This window comes from Pinus tabuliformis, chromosome 2_1 (genome assembly GCF_031772625.1).
Source record: "Pinus tabuliformis cultivar Carrire ecotype Pingquan chromosome 2_1, CPIR1, whole genome shotgun sequence".
Classification (NCBI taxonomy): domain Eukaryota; kingdom Viridiplantae; phylum Streptophyta; class Pinopsida; order Pinales; family Pinaceae; genus Pinus; species Pinus tabuliformis.
This window is the reverse complement of record NC_142299.1, coordinates 565,890,076-565,907,996: the sequence shown is the minus strand read 5'-3', so window position 1 is coordinate 565,907,996 and position 17,921 is coordinate 565,890,076.

Here is a 17,921-nt window from a genome sequence, read left to right as displayed (position 1 = left end):
ATTGAAAAAAATTGAATCTCCACATCAGTAGACAACTTGGATGATGTTAACTTGTGTGACAAGGCTTGTGTCACCCAGTTTACTTAGTAAATTTGAGTTTTAGGAGTTAGATTTCAGTTATGCATGTGTTTACTAATTTGTAGCAATCAAGGTCAATTATCTCAAGTTGTTTTCAATTAAACTAGTTCCAACTTTTGGAGGAACTAGTGGAAAGTTATTTAAGCAGTGGTACTTCAGTCAAACTCTAACTGATCAATCAACCAAAAATAGCTAGTGCATGTAGAGAATTCAAGTTAACCAGTTGAGGTGGAGATTCCAAGGCAGTGTAACATCAGTTGTAGACTAGCCTTGAGTGTACAGGCGTTGCATGCAGTTAGATGATCGGCATAAAGGAATTTTTCAATTCAATTGAGGGATTTTCCTAAATAATAGGGGTTAATTCCTCAAGTAATAGCGCAATGAAATAGGAGCTCAAGCCAAGGGAAAATTTGACTAAGTCTAGGTCAGAGGCCTTCATTAAGTAGAGACATAGGTTATGCACTTGTAGGGTGAAATCAGTTGAGCAAAGCAATTGTAATACATCTCTATTTTATTTGTTTAATGCAAGAGGAATTGGGGTTTTTAGCATATTTCTTTCCCCAAATAAAAATACTTGTTGCATGTGTATTGTTTCTTCTTGTGTGTTTGAGATTTTTATTCTAAATTGTGAATTAATGTCCGTAGAGAAGTAGTGTAGATCTGTGTTTTGTGATTTTGATTAAAAATTGATGAGTAGTTGCAAATCTATAGTCTAATTTCTACATTTAAAACATAAACTTGTGATATAATAGTAACAATAAAGCTAATATATAAGAGTAACAATAAAACTCAATTATATAATAACAATCCGCTAATATATTTTAGTACAATTTATCATTATATAAAGTTTAAATTTACGTATTTAAATGCAATTTATTACTAAATAAATATATTTTTTTACGTTATAGATATTACTTTGTTAGTAATGTTGGCATTGATGTCAAATGGTTATAAAGTATTGATGTCAAATAGTTAACAAGTTATAAATGAATACACTTGTTTTGAAATGCTTATTACATTGGTTTGAAAGGTTGATTATAGTGATTACATTGGTTCGAAGAATCAAGCCTTGTTACAGTGGTTTGTAAACAAGGTTGTAAAATATATTGTTCCTTGTTCTTAAAAATAAATACATGGCATACAAGATCCAGAGAATATAAATATAAATATGTTTATTTCCATTGAAAATGAATGTTATCATTAGCTTTCAATATGATATATGATGACTTTACATTTCCAAAAAGGTATTATATCAAGTCATGAACTCATTAGATAAAGAAATTTCTAAGCCTTGACTTATGCATGGATAAATAAAATTTTGAGTCTTGACTTATGCAAACATTGATATTGGCTTATGTTACTTCAGTTTTTTAATATTACAAGGTATATTTTTCTCGGCTTGATCTTCAATGTTAGAAATGAAGAGGTAGACTATAAATAGAAAACCCTAGAAAAATACAAACAGTCATCAAGCTATGTATATATAAAAAGATGTGTTTTGAATGATAGAGCTATTAGAAAATTAAAATATTGTGACGACTACTTTATGAATTGCCTAGAAAAAAGAGAAAGAGGAAGAGGAGGAGAAGTGAAGCTGAATTGAGGAAGAGAATCATGAGATAAGCAATTGAAAAACTAGTAGAGACAAAGAAAAATAGAGCCAAAGAAAAAGAATAAATCAGAATTCAAATACCATGTAAACTAATAAATTTGTAATCTTATTAAGGGATTGGTGTCTCAAATATATGTAAACCAGCTTTTCCAATTAGGGGTGGAGAAATTGACTTCAAATGTAACAAGGAAGCAATAACGCTTATTGAAGAAATTAATGGAATTATTAAAGATGCTACACTAGAGTTTTACCAGAAAATTGGTGAATGCAACAACTCAGAAATTTTTGGGAAGTCCACATATAATAGAATTTGGTCTTAGGAGACAGAGGATAATTAATGCAAGACAACAATGTGAATACTAATGCAAATATTTAGGCAAACCCTACAAATGTCATATGTGGCAACACTTCGAAATATATCATGTTTTCAATTACAAATAATGTGAATGCTAAGAGAGGTACGATTTGAGTATAGAGGGACTTGCAAGTTGTGCATATTTTTATGTAAGAGGCTTTGTGAAGGATTCAGAAAAATAATTCACTGATCTAGGAATTATTTTCAACTCCATTATGTTGTACGAAAATGTCCATGCTTTGTGAATAAGTGTAGACATGGTGTTAGGTTTAGGGTTTTTCTTTCAACTAGTGGAAAGTAGCCACCAACCTTCACATTCTTCTGGCATGTCATAACACTATACATGCAACATTACTTTGTTTCACTCATCCCTCTAGATTTTTTCCATCATCCCTACATAAAGAGGATTATCAAGATCGATGAAGTTGGGTTACATGTTTTCCATCAGCTCTACTCAAGGAGGATTATGAAGAGCAATGAAGTTATGGTTATAGCAGGGTCTAGAGTCTTTATCTTAGGGATCTTATGCCAATATCTTGCATTTATGATCAAATATAATTAATGAATGGAGGATAATCTGGTGGAGGCCTACTGAATCTAGTTTGATCCAACGAATAATCAAGCCTCTTATCAACCACCCCTAATTAGAAAATTGGTGACAAAATTCAGGGCCTTGGAGGAAGATGTTGTTGAACTTTTGAATCATCTTGCAAGGGTTCAGATATGATGTACTGCGGATCTATCCCATCCAAGTGAATAGTTGGCCATTGTCATTAATGCCTTGGAATTTTATGTGAAAAGTGAAGAAGACAGTAAAGGCAAAGTAGCGATGGATATGTATATGAGTTTGGAGCATCTTAGCAGGAATTTAAATGCATATCTAGTGAATAGAAGCTCAAGAAGGGTGGCCACTATGGCCAAAATTAGGGTTTCAATAAAAAATTGAGTTTTATATTATTCTTTTGTATCACACTTATCATAACATTGATGTAAATGCAATATTATTACATACCACACAAAATGAAGATTTCCATCTTTGGTGAAGCACTTGCAACTCTTCTTTGGGATTTCTCACGTTTCAATAAAAATTTGGTTTTTATACTATTTTTTCGTATCACACTTATCACAACATTGATGGAAATGCGGTATTATTACATATCTCACAAAATGGAGCTTTCCTTTCTTCGTGAAGCACGTGTAACTCGCTTTGAGAATTTTCATGCAAGTTCTATTTAGTAATAGAGAATTAAAGATTGTATTTAGAGAATCAAACAATGTATTTAGGAAATTTGATAACCAAATACTTACAAAAATATCATTTTCTCACAGAAATTTCATATTACGTTTCTTCTAACAAGTTTTGTTTATTCTAACATGTATTCTAGACTCGTGTGGATTTCTGATTTTGCAATAACATCCATATTCATTAACATGAATGTTATTTTTGTTTTCATAATAGTTTTGAATTGTCAACCACCACATAGGTCAAGCTGGGGTGATGCTTCATAAAAACTACATGTTGCATGACCCAAGGCTTTCATTCCACTTCCCACAACACAGTGCTACATAGGCTAATTTTGGGTGTAGTAATTTCAATTGTTGTAGTAATTCCACTTTCCACCACTTAATTTATGTGTAGTAATTTCAATTGTCCTAGTAATTCCACTTGCCACCACATAGATATATCAATGATCACAGTAATTTCAATTGTCTTATAAATTCCACTTCCCCACACTATGATTCATGGCCTATTTTATCCCTAATCAGGCATTGAGGCATTGTAACTCCACTTCCCACCACTCTAATATGTTCCCTTGCTGGAGTACAAAATTTATTTAATCCTTCCACTTCTTATTAATCCTAAGAGGTGGAAATTAACAAATGAAATAATAAATGTGGCATCTAACAAATGGCATAGTAAATTTATAATCACACTTTGTAAATTGATAATTTAAACATGGTTTAAACATATTATTTAGATATGTAAGGAAGTTATTTGTGAGAATTTCATCCATTGATGTAGATTCAACCACAAGAATATGTTGGCATCTTTAATTTTACACCATATAATCAATATTTGTAATAAGGAAAAAGATTAATGTGCGAACTTCCAATAGGGGGTGTCATATTGGCTTAATTAACAACTTCCAATAGGGGATGTGTTATGCAACCATCTCACAAAATAGAAGAAGAAATAAATCAACGACTTCAAAATTAGCCTCTTCAAGGGGGAAACCTCCTTTACATTACACAAACGAAAAATTCTTGGATGATTTAAATGACAAAACTCCTTTCTATATATAGGAATCTAAGGGGTCACAATATAATCAAAGCCGACATAACAATAATAATGTAAGGGCACAACAATAAAAATAGTGGGCTTCCATGGGGCACAATAATAACAATATGGGTACTACATGGGCACAACAATAACAATAAGGGGATACACTGACAATAACAATGAGGGAATACACTAGTATTATAGGGACCTAACATGCCCCTCTCCTTCAAAAAAGTGTTTTCCTCAACACTTGAGTACTAGTTCTAGATGCTTTTGTATCAAATTTTCATCTTCCCATGTGGAAGCTTCAGCGGGTAAGTTCTTCCACTTGATGAGATTCTCTGAAATTGATCTATTTCGTACCTATCGAGTTCTTTTTTATGTGATTACTTCCGGTTCCAATATCATTTTTATTTCCTCATCAAGTTCTAGCAATATTATTTGAACTGGGATCTTATCACCTATAACCTTCTTTAAGCATGAAACATGGAAAACTGGGTGCACTCGGGAAGATGCACGAAGCTCCAATTTGTATGCCATAGTACCAATATTTTGCAACACCTTGTAAGGACCATAATACTTTGGTGATAATTTATTATCCTTCTTAGCTTGCTTGAGGGAAATTTGTTTGTATGGTTGTGGCCATAAAAATATCCAGTCGCCTACATCAAAACTTATTTCGTTGCGATGTTGATATGTCTGTTGTTTCATTCTAGTCTGCGCCAAAGTGAGGTTATCCTTAAAGAGTTCGAGAAAATGTTGTTGATGCTCTATGTGTTCTTCCACTACTTGAACCTTAGAATTTTCTCTTAAATATTATGTGATGGATGATGGATGATATCCATAAAGTGCCATAAATGGGGTAATTTTTGTTGTAGTATGGAAGGAAGTGTTATACCACCATTCCCTCAGAGGTAACCACTTGATCCATTGTGATTGTTTATCATATACAAAGCAATGAAGATATCCTTCCAAACAATTGTTCACTATCTTAGTTTTCCCATCAGATTGAGTATGTTAAGATGAGCTATGAGCTAATAGAGTGCCCAGATAAGAAAATAATTCTGTCCAAAATTTTCAAGTGAAAATGGGATCTTTGTCACTTACAATAATCTTTGGGTTTCCATGTAGCTTTTGAATTGTTTCCATAAATTCAATAGTGATTGTATTGGCTTTAAATGGATGAGATAATGCACAAAAGTGTGCCTTCGGACTTGGGTAAACCTATGATAAAATCCAATGAAACCTACTCCCATAGTTGACTTGGAATGGATAAAGGTTGTAACAAACTCGGAGTCTTAATTGTCTCAACTTTATTTTGTTGGGAAACCAAACATTCAGCCACAAACTTTTGAATATCAGATTTAAGACCATCCCAAAAAATTCATTATTAACCCTGTGGTAAGTTTTTAAAAATCTCAAGGACCCTCCTAAGGGAGAGGTGTGCAATTCCATAAGAATATTTTGTTTGAGTTGGGAATTATTACAAAGGTATAAGCGATCTTTGCACCATAATGAATCATTTTTCCAACTAAATGTATCAGATGTACTGGGATCTTGCTACAACTTTTGAATGAGTGCCCACATTTCTTCGTCATTCTTCCATTCATCCCTTGCTTCGATTATCCAATCTGGTTGGATAATAGAAATGGAACAAAGCAATGCTTCCACATCCTCATTCTTTCTTGAGTGCATCTGCAACAACATTTTGCTTCCCTTGTTTGTAGATGATTTAAAAGTCATAACCCAACATCTTTGCGACCCATTTTTTCTGCTCTTCAGAAGATAATATTTTTTCTTAAAAGTATTTAAGACTATCATGATCTGTTTTTACCTTGAAGTGTCTTCCTATTAGGTAAGGTCGTCATTTCTTAAGTGCATGTAGTATTTCCAACATTTCCTTCTCATAAATAACTTTGTGTAAATACTTTCCTTTGATTGGACGACTTTCAAAATAATCGGGTCTTCCTTCTTGCATTAAAACAGCACCAATTCCATTTCCTGAGGCATCACAGTCCACAATAAATGTTTTTGTGAAGTTTGTCATAGCTAAGACCAGTGCTTGGCACATTGCCTCTTTAAGATGTTCAAAGGCCTTAGTTTCTTCTGGAGTCCAAGAAAATGCATCTTTCTTCAGTAATGTTGTTAGAGGTGTTGTTATTCTCCCATAATCCTTAACAAACTTGTGATAATACCCTGTCAACCCGAGATATCCTTGCAGATGCTTTATGGATGTGGGGATTTTCCATTCGTTAATGGCTTTAATTTTTTTAGGGTCTACCTTAACACCCTTATGAGATACAATATGACCCAGATATTCCACCTCCTATACTCCACAAAAACATTTGGAGGTTTTTTCATATAATTGTTTCTCCTCCAATATTTTGAGCACCTTATCAACATGTTGAACAAGATCCTTCCAAGACTTGATGTAGATTAGTATATCATCAAACAATACTAACACAAATTTTCTAAGGAAGGGTTTGAAGATGGAATTCATCAAACCTTGAAATGTAGAAGGTTCATTGGCAAGGCCAAAAGGCATGACCAAAAATTCATAATGACCCTCATGAGTTCTAAATGTTGTTTTCATTCCGTCTTCATTCTTATTTGATGATATCCTGAATGAAGATCCAACTTGGTGAAGTAAATTTCTCCATGTAATTCATCCAATAATTCATCAATGACAGGAATGGAAAATTTATCTTTAATAGTGAGCTTGTTGAGCTCCCTATAATCTGGACACATGCGCCATGATGCATCCTTCTTGTCCACCAATACTACTGGAGCATAGAAATCATTTTGACTAGCTTGAATTATACTAGCCTCTAACATTTCTGCAACCATACGTTCAATTTCACTCTTTTGGGCATAGGGATATTTGTAAGGCGTGATGTTTGGAGGAACACTTCCTGGAATCAAATGAATAGCATGATCATGATCACGAATAAGTGGGAGGCCTTTGGGAGTCTCAAATACCTTGGAATGATTTTCCAATACTTTTGGGAGATATGGAGAAATAGATGATTTCATTGTTTGAACCTCTAGTGAACATAATTGTGCAATTACACTCTATTTTTATTTATTTAGAAGGTTGGTCATGCCATTGGAGTTAATTATCTTTCATGGTTTCCTTGAGATGCCCCTTAATTCAACTTTTTTGCCTTTCCAAAAAAAAATTCAAGAGAAGTTCTTGAAAATTAAAAGCTATCATACCCAAATATTGTAACCATTTGACTCCTAGTACAACATCAACACCACCCATTGGAATGGAAAGCATTGGACTATTCAATACATATTCTCCCATGGATAGCTTGATATTACGGCACTTTCCAAAGAAATTTATTGTTCCTCCATTTTCAACCATTATTGGACACTCTAGTGCTGGATATAGGAACCAATTCAATTCCTTAGTTATCTTACAATGAATAAAATTATGGGTACTAACTGAATCAATCAAAACTATTACCTTTTTCTTCTTAATATGTCCTTCTATCTTGATAGTTTTAGGAGTGGTAATTCCCACCAATGCATTACAAGATATGGTCGGGTTCATTTCTTCTTTCTCTTGGGTTGGTTTTTGGTGTATATCCTCCTCTTTTGATGTTTCTTGTTCCTTTTCTTCCTCCTCTTCACAATCTATGTAGAATAATTTCTTCTCGGCACACTTATGACCTTTGGTGTATTTTCTATCACAACTATAACAAAGCCATTTTTCTCTTTTTTCCTCCAATTGTTTTGGTGTCGACCTTGTAGGTTGTGGAAGACTAGGACCAGCAACACTTCCACCTTTATAGTTGCGAATGGTAGACTTCCTTATTGCCATAATTTTTCTTTCAACTTTTCTTTCCACCTTGAATGCTTTCTCCAATGAATCAAGTTCCCAAAGGTGAACTTCATGTTGGATGTTATCTTTTAGAGTCCCTATGAAGACATTAATCCTATTCTCCTTTGGAATATCAGTTACCTTAATATTCAATTTTTGGAAATCTTCAATGTGCTCCGCCATTGAACCCTTTTGTTTGAGATTTATGAATTGGCTAAAGAAGGTGTTTATCTTTGTATATTCATAATGTGATATAATTTCCTCCGTAAAAACTGACCATGTGACAAGTGTTTTATGGGAAAAAATCCATCTATACTATACAAACTGATTCGGTTATAAATCTAATGATGCAATCGGTACCTTTTGTGAAGGTTTCACATCATGTTGATCAAAATATTGTTCCATTTGTAGTATCCAAGTTACCGGATCATTGCCATCAAACTTCCTCATATCTATTTTTGTAATGTGGTGGTTATTAAACCCCACATTGGAGTCTCTAAAATCATAATTGATATTCCTTTTTCTTCATCATGATTTTCATGGATTGCCTTGTCACCACTCGGACGTCTTTCTTCTAGCAACTTTGCCAAACCTTCCTTCAACCCCTCTATCTTGAAATTCATTGTTACTTCCATGTCCGATTTTAAACCATCATTCAAAACTCCCATGTCCCTTTTTATACCATCTATCTTAACATTCATCTTGGCTTCCCATTCATTTTTTGTTACTTTTTTCAAGAGAGAAATTTGTTGCACTTGGTCTCTCAATTTTGATATATCATGTTGCATTTCTTCCTCTTCTTCATGTGTCATAGTAGAGCATGCAGGTTTCTTACTAGGTGTTTCCATTTTCTTTCTTCGGGGTATCAATTAATGATAATTATGCTTCACCATTCCCTTTGAATCACTTCAAACTAATTTTTCAAATAAAACTTATGCAAATTTTAAAAACTACACACCCTTTTTTTTTTGCTTTGTAGGAGCTCAATATTGAATCTATTGCATCTCTGTAAATTATGATCTCCAAGGTCTGAACTTTCGTCCTATGGTATCCCTCTTAGTCCTCTTTCCAACCCCATAAGTCTGATCAATATTGGATTCTCCAAGAAAGAGTTATGCCCAATCTCCCACAATGAACTAATTATAGACTAGTTCAGTAGAGCTAACTTGTACGAAGTTCCACATGTCATTGTTTTAACCTTTGGCTTTGACAATGGTACCCAACAAACTATAGTCTGTCCTCTTTCTTTCACTATTTACAAAATTTGAATTCGATGCTTAGAGAGAAAGTTATGACGAATTTCCCAAGGTCACTTGTTTGAGATGGAATTCAGGATCCTGCAAAAACCCTAACTTCTTTGGATCATATCTCCGAAAATATAGTGAACCAAGATCTGAAATTTGTAAACTAGGTTCACCAAGATTTCAGATCCATTGGGTTTTAATTTTCACTTCTGAATCTTTATAAACAAAAATTTATAGCAAAAATTCTATGATGGCCTGTTTGCAGCAGTGAAACCCTAGAATCCAAATCTCGGATACCAAATGCTATGCAACCAGCTCACAAAATAGAAGAAGAAATAAATCAACGACTTCAAAATTAGCCTCTTCAAGGGGAAACCTCCTTTACATTACATAAATGAACAATTCTTGGATGATTCAGATGACAAAACCTCCTTTCTATATATAGGAGTCTAAGGGGTTATAATATAATCAAAGCTTATGGTTTCAGAGAGGTCATGATGAGGGTTAGGGTTTGAGACTGAACCGCCGCGAGCAGATCAAATCGAAGACCAGGTGCAGGGGAGTTTTCTCCTCTAGCGCTTGACCAAATCAGAGACTGCAGATACGGGCGAAGGATAGGAGGCAGAAAACTGAGGGATCTGACGGAGAAATGGCAGCTGAAGCGGGGAGGGGAGAGATCCCCTCCTACAAAAACATAGCAACAGGGGAATCAAGCAGAAATAGAGCACAAAGTGGTTTAGAGGAAAACATCAGAGACAATCCGGTCATGGGAGCCCGATGGCAAGCAGGATTAAGCGGAAGGTGTCTCCCAAGGGCATCGAAAAAACCCAGGTTTGTAATTCCGAACAATAAACTTGAAGAATACATAAGTTATATGAGAGATCATGCTTTAATTTGTAAGTTTGTAGGGTTTTGGCCGTCTAAGAAGGATTTGTCAAAGTGGATACAGCAGAGGTGGAATCCTAAGGGGCATATAGATTTAAAACTGGGGGAAAAGGGTTTTTTCACAGTTATATTTTCTAATTTGGAAGATAAGGAAAGGATTTTTGAGGGAGGACCCTACTTTATGAACAATGTTGGTTTATTCATGCGGCACTGGGAGGACTGCTATAACCCAGACAAGGAAAAAATGCTAGCAGCACATATTTGGATCAGATTATTTGGACTACCAATGGAGTTTTGGGACTCGGAGATCCTAGAAGGAATAGGTAACAAAATCGGGACATTTGTTAAAGTAGCAGAGACTGCCAAGAGAGAGAGATACACATCCTATGCAAGGATCTGTGTATACATGAACATAACAGAGCCGCTTTCGGAGTTTATCGAGTTAGAATACCATGATGAGGTCTGGCAGCAACCAGTGGATTACGAACACATCCCATTTCGTTGTAGAAGATGCCATGAATACGGCCACCTCTTCAAACAATGCCCTTTAAATATTGCAGAGGAATCAACCAAAAAGAAAGAAGAAGAGAAGAAGGCAACAGAGGCAAACAGAGGGACTGACGAGGGATTTAAAGAAGTGCCTACCAGAAGGAAATCTGCAAAAGGATAGCCCTCGCTGCAACCACCCGTTAAAACAATGCCATTGGAAAATCAAAACAAGTTTAAGGCCCTTCAGGAAGAGGAAATGGAGATGGAAAAGGAAGATAGTGATGAAGAACCTATGGAACTATCAAAAGAAACAAAAGAACAAGGCACAACTTAGATAAATAGGGAACAAGGAGGGATAGAAGATAACATGGACTTGCTAAAAGATCAAACCCAAATGGAGGTAGATCCTAAAAAAGACAGAGGAAGCGAAGAGGAACGAGTAATGAGAAGATTGTTACAGGAATGGAGGTATCTAGATGAGAGATTTACACCAGAAGAACAAAAGAAATTATATAAAGAGATGTTACAAAAATACAAGGAAAAGGTAGGAGTACTTTCAGCAAGTCAACCAGAACAACTAGGAACGCAAGGGACTCAGAGTATCGGAATGGGCAGTATTGGTAAAGGAGGAAGGAAACGTAGTAGACGTTCAATGAGTGAGACCATCCAAGTGGTAGGTGAGATGATGGTGAATTCAGGAAGAGTCATACCTCTCTTAGAGGTATTTCAACAACCATCAAAAATATTAAAATGATAATCACAAGCTGGAAGAGGTCTCAACAGCAGGGGAAAGCAAAGATATCTGAGAGACAGGTTGAAAAAAGATAAACCCAGTATAATGATAATTCAAGAAACCAAGATTAGTACTTAGAAAATGGAAGAAATAATGAGAAGATTTAATACTCACTATGAGATAATGGGTCAGGATGTGGCAGGCAGTGCAGGAGGTCTAGCAGTCCTATGGAATCCTGAGGAAGTTCAATTCGAAAACTGGGTTAGCTTCCCTCGAATTCTTTCAGGAACCTTTAGAATGATAGGTTCGTCGGAATGGATAATCCTTACAGGGGTATATGGGCCGCACTTATCAAGTCAGCGCAGAAGCTTTCTTCAAAATATAAGAAAAATTTGAAGGCTGTTCCCGGATATGCCATGGATTGCAGGTGGGGACTTTAACATGATTACAACCCTAGCGGAAAAACGAGGAGGATTGAGAAGAGCTGACCAAGACATGGAAGCCTTTGGTGACATGATAACGGAGCAAATATTGGTTGATATTACCACAATAATGGGATCCACACATGGAACAACAGAAGAGGGGGGGGAAATCAAAGTGCATCGAGATTGGATAGATTTTTAATATCGGAGCAAATTATAAATAGATATATATTCATAGAAACAATTATCCTTCCAGCAATGGGTTCATACCACCGGCCAATCAAGCTAGAAATTTGTATTAAAACGAGCCCAAAAAAACACCTTTTTAGGTTCGAAGCGTTCTGGCTTAGGAATCAGCAGTTCATGCCAAAGGTGGAGGAGTGGTGGACCTAGAGCCAAAAAAGAGGACGAAGCAAGATGTAGACTTTCCAACTAAAACTAAAAGAACTCAGAAAAAAAATAAGAAAATGGAACAAAGATGAATTTGGGAATATATTCAAGGAGCAGCAATGATTAGAACAAAAAATGAGAGAACTACAACAAGAAATTATATCAGAAGGCAGAAGTGAGGAGAGAACCAGAGAAGAGGGCATAGTGATAAGCCAAATTGAAGAACGAAGAAAATAGGAAGAGATACTGTGGAAGCAAAAGTCTCGAATAAACTGGCTCCGTGAAGGAGAAAGAAATATGAAGTTCTTCCACCAAGCCATGATCCAGCACCAACAAAGGAATAGAATATTCTCCATCAAAAATGAGGAAGGGCAACGTATAACCCAACATGAAGAAATGGAACAAGCTCTAATCAGGCACTTTAAGGATATCATTACAGAACCTCAAGTGAATAGAGAAGAGGCTATAGGAAGGATATGCAACTAAATCCCATGAATGATCTCTAGGGACTAGAATTTAGCTCTTATGAGGGCAGCAACCCTGGAGGAATTAGAGGAAATAGTGAAAGGGATGAAAAAGAAATAAATCTCCAGGGCTAGACGGATTTACAGTGGAATTTTACCAAGAAAGTTGGCATTTCCTAGGGCAAGACATCCTGGAGGTGGTAGAAGAATCACGCAGACACCAGAAGGTATGGCCTAACCTAAACTCAACCCTTTTATCTCTTATTCCTAAATCTGCTCATTCGGAAACCGCTCAAGGTTTTCGTCCTATTGCTCTTTGTAATGAAATATATAAGATTATTGCCACTCTAATGGCTAAGAGATTGAAACCAATCCTTTCTAGTATTATCTCCCTGGAACAGACTAGGTTTGTGGAAGGGAGACAGATTCTAGATGGCTTGGTGGTATCTAGGGAAGTGGTTCATTCTCTGAAACAAAAAAAGGAAAAGGGAATGATGATAAAATTGGATCTCTCAAAGGCGTATGACTGTCTAAACTGGGATTACCTTAAAACAATTTTAAGGGCATTTGGCTTTTGCAATAGATGGGTAAATTGGATCTATGATATGATATCTACTCCCAATTTCTCCATTATCTTGAATGGATCACCCACCTCGACTTTCAATGCCACAAGAGGATTACGACAGGGGGATCCTTTATCCCCATTCTTGTTCATCATAGCAGTGGAAGGACTGGGAAAATACCTCAAAAAAGAACTGAGGGAGAGAAAAATCACAGGATTGAGGCCATGGGGAAACAACTTACCAATTACTCATCAGCAGTTCGTTGATGACATTATGCTTTTTTGTGTTGTTTCTATAAGAGAAATAAAAAGGGTTAAACGGATTATGGATCTCTTTATGGAAGCATCAGGCACAGAAATAAACAAGGATAAATAGTGCATATTCCTCTTCAATACACTAGATGGGGTCAAAGCCCACCTGACCAGAATTCTGGGTTTTCGCTCTGGAGAATTACCTATAAAAATGCTTGGGAAATCAATTAGCTTTAAACCCTCTAAGGATAGCAAATTGGCAGCCATCCATTGAGAAACTCAAGAACAGACTGGCTAATTGGTCTTTCCGATCTCTGAATATAGCGAGAAGACTAGTGCTTCTTAAATCAATCCTTCAAGAAATTCCTATCTACCCTCTCTCGGCAGTGGTGGTCCCTAAAGGAGTATGCACAAAAATGACGGATATATTCAGAAAATTCATCTGGGGAGGACCAAAGCAACAAAAGAAATGGGCTTTAATATCATGGAAGGGCCTAATAAAAAATAAAGAAGGAGGACTGGGTCTTAGAGACCCCTATATCTTGAACCAAGTTCTAGGAGCGAAGTTGTGGTGGAGATGGATGAGGGGTGGAGAGGATCTATGGAAAAAGATATGGACCCAAAAATACAATATTCCCACAACCACAGAAGGTATTCTTAGAATGAAGGAAGTTCCAAGAGGATCCACAATATGGTACCTGGCTAGTAAAAACAGAGATATTATAGGCAATAATTCATTCTGGGAAATACGGAATGGAAATGCAGCTAAATTTTGGGAGGAAGCCTGGCAGCAAAGAGAGAGAATGATAGAGATATAAGGCCTGCAAAATACATATCAAAAGGCCACAGCAGAGGGGCTGAATTATGTTAGTGAATATTGGAAGGAAGAAAGGCAAGATGACACCTGGATAACTTGGAAGAAACCAGAAGAATTGGATAGCCAAATTAATCCTGAACAGAAAGCTCTATTTGTAAAGGAAATGGAATCAAGAATAATTAAAATCATAACAGGCCCGGATATACTGCGATGGGGTAAATCCACAAAGGGAACTTTTACGGTAAGAGAAGCCTATCATCTAATCACCCGGCAGGGGAAATATGAGGATACACTCATGTGGAAACAAATATGGCAGAATAATTCGTGGCCGAAGGTAACCTTGTTCATATGGTTAGTAGGAAGAGGATGAATTTTGACTTGGGATCAGATACAGAAGTGAGGATTCCATGGACGTCCTAGATGCATCCTATGCAAATAGGACAAAGAAATGCAAGAACATCTTTTGAACTCTTGCCCTGTTGCCCAACAGCAATGGGAAGAAATCAGGAACCTTTTTGGGAGAACAAACAGAGATCCTCATGACATTAAACAAACCATTTATCAATGGGGGAAAGGTCAAATCTCAAGCCCAATAGTTAATAGAGCCTGGAGTTTAGCGATGGGGTTTAACATATGGCTAATATGGAAAGAAAGAAACCAAAGAATATTTCAAGACAAAGACAACCCTCCAGAGATGATTTGGAAGCGAACCCAAAAACTGATAAGGGAAACTATCCTAGCGGAAGCCTGGGAGCAAGAAGACTGGAAAACAAATCCAGAAGAAGGTCGGATCCTAACAAGTCTAAACCTGGAATAAGGCATGGTTTATCCTCAAAAGAAAAAAAACCAGAGCACTCATAACCAGAGCTCAACCAAGTTAAAATGTCCTTGTGAAGGCTTCATCAAACTAAATTTTGATGGGGCCTCTAAAGGAAACCAGGGGCCAGCAGGGTTCGGAGGTATTTTTAGAGATAACCAAGGATGGACCAGATGGATTTATGTCGATCGAGGCGGTATAATGAGCAACAACGAAGTTGAATTAATGGTTGTCTACCAAGGCATTAGAATAGCAATCCGAAACGGGTATACTAAGTTGGAAATTGAAGGAGACTCGAACCTAGTAATAGAGATGCTCAGGAAATTGAACAATGGTAAGGATTGGGAAAAAGTAGCGAAGAGTTGGAGGACAGCCGAACTAATTAAGGACTTGGCAGAAATAATGAAATGCATTGATTACATGATCATCAACCATGTTAGAAGGGATGGTAATAAGGCCGCGGATTTCCTAGCTAATTGGGGTTGCAATGAACAAGATGGAAAGTTAGACAGTATATGGCCAATTCAGTTGGAAAAGACACGATGGGAGACCCTCAATTCAATCATTACCCAGGATAATAATGAGATTACAACTTCAAGATAAAGGTTACAGATGGCCCCCGATCGGGGTGGAAGAGGTGGCGACATGTGAAAATATGATGAAGGAGAGAAGGTGGCAATGCAGGCCACCATCAAACATAATAATTCCACAGGACGTCGGGACGGCCTGCAGGCAAGGTAGAATCTCGAGGTGCGGAGGCAACAGGGAAGTGGAGGAAGAAGCAGGAAGGAATAGCGGCGAACGGATGATGGGACATCGGGTCAGTGGCAGAAGATTAAGAAGGGTAGTGAAGGGCAGAACCAAAGTTAGCATGCTGCAAAGGAAGGAGACAAAGGGAGTTCGAGGCGGTCTGGTGTTCTCTGTAACTCGACACAGGACGGCGTATGTATCTATAAAACCATTCCTTGCTTTCTTTGCAATCTCCAACAATATTGGGGAAGTGGGAAGAGGTTTAATCGTTGACGAAGAAAAGCGAAGGGAGAGGGACATGGAATCATTCCCTATTTCTACTAGTCAAAAGACAGAAGGCAGAAGAATGAGAAAGGCTAGGGTAGAATCTAGCAAGGCAGGGCGCTGAGCAGGCCAGGACAAATGCAGGCAAGGAGTAAGGTTAGATACTAATCAGGGGAAATTGGAGATGGAAAAACAGATGGTTTGGGAGGCAGAGAAGACCCCCGAGAAAATTTGTCAACTTCATTCCAGGGGAGGAGGGCCGGGGAAGGTTAAGACTACCGAAAAAGAGCAGCAAGGGGAGGGCATGAATTTGGAAAAGAAGGCCAAGGAGCTTGGTAGCGAGGAACTCACAATGAACACATATTTTGCTGTGGGGCAGGGGAGTCAGGCGGCAGCCAAGAACAAACCAGCTCGCCCAGGTCGCGGAAGAGGGTGGAGGGGCAGAGGACGACCGCGCCAATCAGGCAGACAGGAATTAAGGCCTCCCTCTCCAGTATGTCAGAGAAGAGGCCGGAAAACCATGAGACATATGGTGCAGGAGGCTGAAAAAGCCTACAACGAAGGAACTGACGAAGATATCCGCAGACTCATTCAAGAATTAGAAGCAAATGTAATGCAGGAAGACTCGGAACCGGAGATGGAAAACTGGGGTAACCTTATTCCTGACCCGGGCAACACCAGGGGTCGCCTGACCTTATACAAGCAGGCTTTACACGTATATTGGGTGCTAAAGTGATTACTTGCAAAGGCAATGGAGCAGGTTGCAGCGGAAATGGCAAAGATGGCTCAAGGCATACCCAATTTAAGGCGAGAAATGAAAAATCTCCAAATCACTATGCTCATGCAGAATAGCAAGTTGGAGGAAATTCAACAACAGCTGAAGAAGCTTGTTCCAGTGACGAGAGACGCAGACACTCCCCCTAAGATCATGGTAGATTAATTCTTCTAGTTGTTCCAATGGTTTTCCTTGTTAGTTATTTGAGAACACTTTATCCTCTTCTTGTTAATAGTTTTAATGATGGTAGGAAACCAAATTAGTAATTTTGGTAGTGAAGTTTATTTGGCATGGATTTGTAGACTTGTTCTTTTTTGTTACTGGTCGGCTTATAAAGACTTAAGGTGGCCAACAGACCCGGTTTCCCTTCTAGGCGGGTTGAGGCTACCAAATGCTTGTACATATTTCAACCTAGTTCCGATATAAATAGAAAAAGAGAGGTCCTACTTTAGCTCACAAAAAAAAAATATAATCAAAGCTTATATAAGAATAATAATGTAAGGGCACAAAAATAACAATAGTGGGCTTCTATGGGACACAATAATAACAATATGGGTACTGCATGGGCACAATAATAACAAAAAGGAGCTACACTGGCAATAATAATGAGGGAATACACTAGTATTATAGGGACTTAACAAGATGCCTATTGGTGTAATTAACAACTTCCTATAAGTATAATTTTAAAAATAATAATAAAATATTATATTAAAAAAAAATTGTAATTATGTTAGATAGAAAAAATATATCATATTGTTTTTAAATGTCTAAAATTATAATTTTTAAAAACATAAAACTTAAATATGGTGGTTGGTATTCTCTTTTAGGTATACATTTATTTGTTGGGACACTGTCCTTCTCAATATTTATGTCTTCAATTAGCTTGTACAATTCTCCTTATGTGT